General features: G+C 41.0%; 1 long non-coding RNA gene across 1 annotated transcript; it reads left to right on the top strand.

Annotated features, from left to right (window-relative positions):
- The first annotated feature begins 266 nt into the window (after positions 1 to 266).
- On the top strand, positions 267 to 5,781 carry LOC127055704 (uncharacterized). The gene is made up of 2 exons (XR_007775579.1): positions 267 to 379; positions 5,587 to 5,781. It is a non-coding gene; the product is annotated as an uncharacterized LOC127055704 (long non-coding RNA).
- Positions 5,782 to 6,041: the final 260 nt, after the last annotated feature.

Below are 6,041 nucleotides of genomic sequence, written 5' to 3'. Positions count from 1 at the left end.
AAGGCTAGTAAAAGACTGATGCATATGAATCTCTTACTTTTACATATGAGTTCTCACTGTGCAATGTGTGTGTTTCTAGCTTTCGGAGAAGTGTGCCATGATTCTGTGGTAATAATATGTCAACTGAAACCAAGCCAAACCCCCTGAACTTCCTTTCATAAATGATATAAAAACAGATTCTAGAGAGCACCTGTGTAAAATATTATACTTCTTTGACACATTTTCATGCATTTATTTTGTCATGGGGGGGGTTAAATAATTTAAATTCTACAGATGGATACAGCACATTGGTTCTTACTTCAGTCAGAAGAATAGGAAACTTGGAGGCAGATGTCAGAGTAGATCTCCAATTAATCTTTCAGACATGTCAACAGTCCTGGTAAGTGGCTTTTTTCCCATGCAATACATAATGCTTATGATGTTATGCCTAAAAAATTGTCCATTGCAAAAGACTGACCGGAGCCTGCACGTATTGTTAGGGGACATCGAGCTGCTGGTTAGGAAGAATGAGCTGCTGGGTGTGCTGTGTGGGAGGAGATGTAAAACCAAGGTCCTTGTGGTCAGTAAAGTCCTCAAGACCCTTTTCAGAAGAGTTAGCCACAGTATCCTGGCCAATGGGGTAATTGCATTCTGGCTTCAAATTCCCTGTGCAGTGTCAACAGAAGTAATCTTCACTTCCGGTTCTAAAATGCCACATACCCATGCTGTGCACTGTTAAATAGTTGCCCTACTTCATCCTGCACTTCAGTGGTGACTGAAGTCACTTGTGTATACAGTGTGCATTTCAGCTGGATACATATGTGAGCTCTTTGGGCTTCTCTGTGGTGAAAAGCTCTATGTACAAGTAATAGCAATAGAAAGTAATGAGGAGCTGCTTAATATATTTCAAGTTATTTAATATAAACACCGTGCTCCAAACTCAACCCTGGCTTTCACCCAGACAACCTCAGACTAGAATTTGGCCTCAAAGAACAAAGCTCTTAGTGCAGATTAATACTTTTCTAGTGTTCTGTGTATACGTGCTTTTTCCTTCAACCCTTTTAGCATTAAGAGCCCTCACTATGTAGCTAAGATTCTACTTCTCAGTAATCAAAACATGCTATATATTTTAATCCCTATTACACAGAATGTAGGTCTATTAAATAGTTACTTTCTTTTTTTTTAAAGCACACCAATAAAAGGAAAATGAAAGGTAAATTCTACCTTTGAAGCTGACATTTCTGTGCCATCAATGTTGTTAAGAAACACATTCCTCTCAAACACCATGGCAACGTAGTGAAAATGCCCCCCTTATTTCACAAGGACTACGTGCTTGTTCTCGTTCTGTCTCCAGCTGATTGACTGCACATTACATATTTTCCCAGCATGATATGGCCTTCCTCTACTATGAGATAAGCAGACATATAAGGTGAAATCCTGACCCTGTTAAAGTCAATGGAAGATTTGCCACTGATTTCAGTAAGCCAAGATTTCAACCATATACTTCAAAACCTATGCTGTTCCAGAATGATGGAAGGTTAATTAAGGCTAAAATGTTCACTCAGATACTCTCACACACACCTGCCATTGAAGTTAATGGGAACCCCATGCATGTATCTGAGGAAAGGCTTTGGCATTAAGTGTTTTGAAAAGTTCTTAGGACCAACTTATATTTTACAGAGCCAAGTCTTGGCCCCATGGAAATCAATTGCAAAACTCTCATCTCAAAGGTGTGGTTTGGTTGGTTTTTTTTTTTTGCAGAATCTTAGAATTCTTTATTCTTCTCCAGTGGAATCTTATAAAGTTTTTCAGAATGTTAACATCACAAAACTTGCACATGGAGTTTTAAGGCTTGCACATTTAAGTGAATATTACTACCAGCATATTATGTATGCTCGTGCATTTATTAGTACTTATTTATTTAAATTTATTAAATATAGCAACAGGTGCTCTTCCTCTGCCATGGGCACCCATTCCACAAATCCAAACACATAACATAGTATAAAGGATTGGCCACGTGTAAGACTTTTCACCAGGGGACACCACCTACAGCTGAGGTCAAATTTTCAATAGAGATCATTGCCCACAAAGGCACCAAAATCACTGACCTGAACCTGGGGCTGGAACTGAACCATTTTGGAAATCTAGCGCTAAATATCTACCAATTCCCTCTGCTCTGACCTTCATCCTCAGTAGCTCAGGTAAATAGATGGATTTTTCACTGCACCCTGAAAGTTAACTAATTAGGGCTCTGGGGGGCCAAGCTGGACAGAGTGCAAGTTCCAAACGCCAGGTGAATATAGGAGCTTCCCCCATTAGAAACAGAAATAAAATAAATCAAAAAACAAGGTGTAGCAACAAACAAAATATCCCCCACACACACCAGAAAAAGAAGTTAGATGTTAAATGGGAATGTTGAAGTTTTTGGATGAGCAAGTCTTGAGGATATGACTATAGAGTATTTGCGTGGGGTGTATGTGTGTGTACACGTACATATATACACAGAGAAAACAATAGGACTGGTGGGTGGATGGGGAGGATGTATATGAACATCTAGAATAATTTCTCTTTTCTAAAGTTAGTTTCAAATGGAATTAAGTCAGCTATGGCACTAATTAGTCAGTGGCAGCAAAGCGCTCTGGAGGAAACATAGGAGATGCGTTGTGACTGATTTCTCATTAGATAAAACCCCAGCCTGTCCACTGAAAATAAAAAGAGTCAGTGCCCTGTTTGTTCCAGTCCTATTTCTCTGGTGATCTTTCACGGATTGCAATGCAGAAAAACTGTCTCAAAAGATGCAATTTGTTTTCCATTTCGCTATGCTTCATTACTTCTGAGCTCCAGACAGGCTACTGAGCTACTGAAAAAAAATCAGTTAGCTCAATTGGTCCAAAAGTGGTTTTCTTTTTCCCTTCTTTGTGAAGAGTTACACTCTAGTTTTTCAGATGTGGTTACCTTTGCTTTTCTGAGGATGGTCCCTTGTTTGCGTTCTCTCTCCTGTTTACAGAGCATTAGGTTACCGGGGGGGGAGGGGGCGTAGATTAATATAGTACAGTATATTTATGGTAAAAATAGAAACCTGGGAAACTAGAGAAAGTGGTCATTGCATTCTTATTACCGCAGCGCTCAACATATGGTTCAGGTGGATTTAAGTGGCATCTAGGCCTCAAGCTGGCCCTCTGCAGGGGGATACATTTCACTCTGGGTGAGGTATCAGGAGCCCCAATCCTGCAAATGACTAGCAGGCACATCCCTCATTGCAGGCAAGGGAGAGTTGTGCACCAGGAGGCTTTGTAGGAGCAGACCCTGCACTTGTATTCTTGACAGAGTCAGCATGGCAAAGTGAAAATCTGCTTTTTCCTGCAAGATGCTGAGCCCCTCCTTGACAGACTGATTACGTGCCCCTGCCATTAAGATGCTCAGATACTTTGGTGGTGGGAGCCACATAAGTACTTTAACAGAGTACAGCAAAAAGGCCAGAAGCTGCATTATATTTTCTGTATAGCCCCTTCTGCATTGAGAACTCACACGCACACAAGCCAGTGCGCACACATGCACACGCATGGCAGTTGTGCAGGTCAGAGGAGTAGCTGGGAGTGAAAACAGAATATAGGGAGCAGTAACTCCACTGCACAGCACCTGCAGAAGATTCTCTTCCACTAGAAGAGGGCTCCATGTGTCAGTAGAAGGCATGCCAGGGCAGAAGGCTGTGAAGCCCTCCTCTGGCATGATCCTTTGGAGACTGCAGAGAGCTGCTCAGGAATTGATGCTGCGTCAAGCACAATTAGCCATTCCTCAGAGACTCCACCATTACCTCTCTGTCATAGTGCTAATGGCTCCCCATTATGTTAGCACCAGAGCACCTTGAAAACAGCTTAGTTGCTGGTTTGGGTGTGACTGAGGGACAGCTAAATCGAAGAGCTGGAGGTTTGCATTTGCAACATAATGGCTGTTCATGCTGGTTCTAGGGATGCTCAGGCTATGAGCTACTAGTGACGGGCAAACAAAACTCAAACTAAAGCTATAAATTGGAAGAAAATGTCTAAAAGCTGCAATATTATGCTAAGTGGGTGGGACCTGTATTGCTGAAAATCATTTCTGGGAAGTCCACAAAACCCAGATACACTGCCACAAACCTTGGACGGCTTGTTATCCCTTCATGGCCTTGGAGTGAGAAAATTATTGCTTTGAATAATGGACCTATTAGTCATTTTCCTGTCTGGGAAACAAACCCTTTAAAGGTGAGATGTCTCCACATGTTTCCTCCATTTCTTGCGTGGGGAGTGTGTGAGAACAGATCAACCGCCCCAGTGGGAAATCACCTTATAAACTGCTAAAGGATGTTGAAGGCCTAGGAGAGGCCCAGGAGGCAGAGGGGTTGGATCCAGTATAAACGCAGCTTGTTTGGAGGTTTTTTAATATTGAACAGGAAAAGCTGCTCATTGGGCAGGAAGATGGAATGTTCCCTGCCAAAGGGAATGGCAAAGTGATCTAATCACCAGGCTGGGATAACCCAGATACCTGGGGTTAACTCACTTTCATCTTTCCAAAAAATATAATTTAGGGCTGATGTCTTTTTACTCAGATCAGTCTGTGTCACCTTTGCATTGCTGCTCCCTTACTGAAGCAAAGGGAAATCCTATTGGATAGAGCTCCAGGCGCAAACCAATTTTCAGCACTTGTAACAAATAAAACTCAGTAACTGTCCAGCACTGATAGGTGAGGAAACAGAGTGATCACTGGGAAAACGCAATAAGATGATAATACAGCAGCTGACCCTGAAGACCAATAGTAAGATGCCACTATGTGGTGGCAGTGCCCAGAGATATACATCTACCCACCCCTCCTTGTAGGCCCAAAAGAGAAGCAGACCTAGAATAGACGGACCATCACAAGGCTAAAATGTTGCTCAGAAAATGTTTTGCATTTCTTGTTTGTTATATAAGACAGGAGTGTTAGACTAATAGATTTCAAGGCTGTAACAGACTCTTATGTTCATCTAACCTGACCTACTGTGGGAACACAGACCACAGAATTTCATCCAGTAATTCCTGCATGAAAACCATAATTTCAGATTAAACAACATTTGTTTCCTTGTGCCAGGACAGATGATTTTATAAGCCAGGGTGCCTTATGTAACAAGTAAGTATTCCAACAGCACACCAGAGGTGTGTGCATAAAAGCCATTACTGTGAAGCTGTTTGAATCTAAATACTTTCCCTGGACTGGTTTCACAATTTACAACCCTTTAAACCTCAGGCATCTTGTAATAGCTATGTTTCAAGTTTGGAAGTACCACTCTTCATGTGAAGGTTTTGACATCACTTTAACTGTCCATTAAGTAATGCTGAATGACAATGAAGTTCTCTTGCGAAAGGCTATTTACTTAAAAATCCACAGATTTATTAGCATCTATGCTACTAACTCAGAGATTGGGCACACAAATGGTTACGTTGGTTTGTTCACTGCACAAAGGTTTCTAATATATGTTTTCCCATAATTATTTTATTAGAGCCGTTTGAGAAAGAGACAAGTCAGGCTACCTATCGGCTTTCCTGAACTCAGAGTTGTGTTAGAACTGAATTCTAATGATATATTTCCTTGCAGGCATCAGGAAATGTTGTGAATCAAAAGACAACAGATCTTATTATAGAACAAAAGACAAATCTAAATGCTGCATTACAAAAAATTCAAGTTTTCAACAAACTGGTAGCAAAGATGGGATTTTCCATGAGCATCCAGTAGTCTTTGTCATGACAGATCAAATAATGATGGATAAAAATAAAAGCTGATTTACATTTGGCTGGCTGTCTTGTTATCCTAGTTCTTTTATCTAAACACCAGCAAAACATGAGAAAGAGCTTATCTTGAAAGAAAACTACAATACCCAGATTCCTAAATAATCCATATGCATGATGTGACCTGCTGTTTATACCCTTTTGAAGTTGCAGATTACAGTTGTGCTAGCTCTCAGCTTGCCATGGTGAAACACTGAGCATCACTGAAGTGATGAATCATAATTACTATACAGCAGACAGCAAATCCCCGTTTCTGGTGATTTC

Source organism: Gopherus flavomarginatus, chromosome 7 (genome assembly GCF_025201925.1).
Source record: "Gopherus flavomarginatus isolate rGopFla2 chromosome 7, rGopFla2.mat.asm, whole genome shotgun sequence".
Taxonomy (NCBI): domain Eukaryota; kingdom Metazoa; phylum Chordata; order Testudines; family Testudinidae; genus Gopherus; species Gopherus flavomarginatus.
The sequence above is the reverse complement of the archived record's forward strand: the minus strand, read 5'-3'. Positions and strand labels throughout refer to the sequence as shown.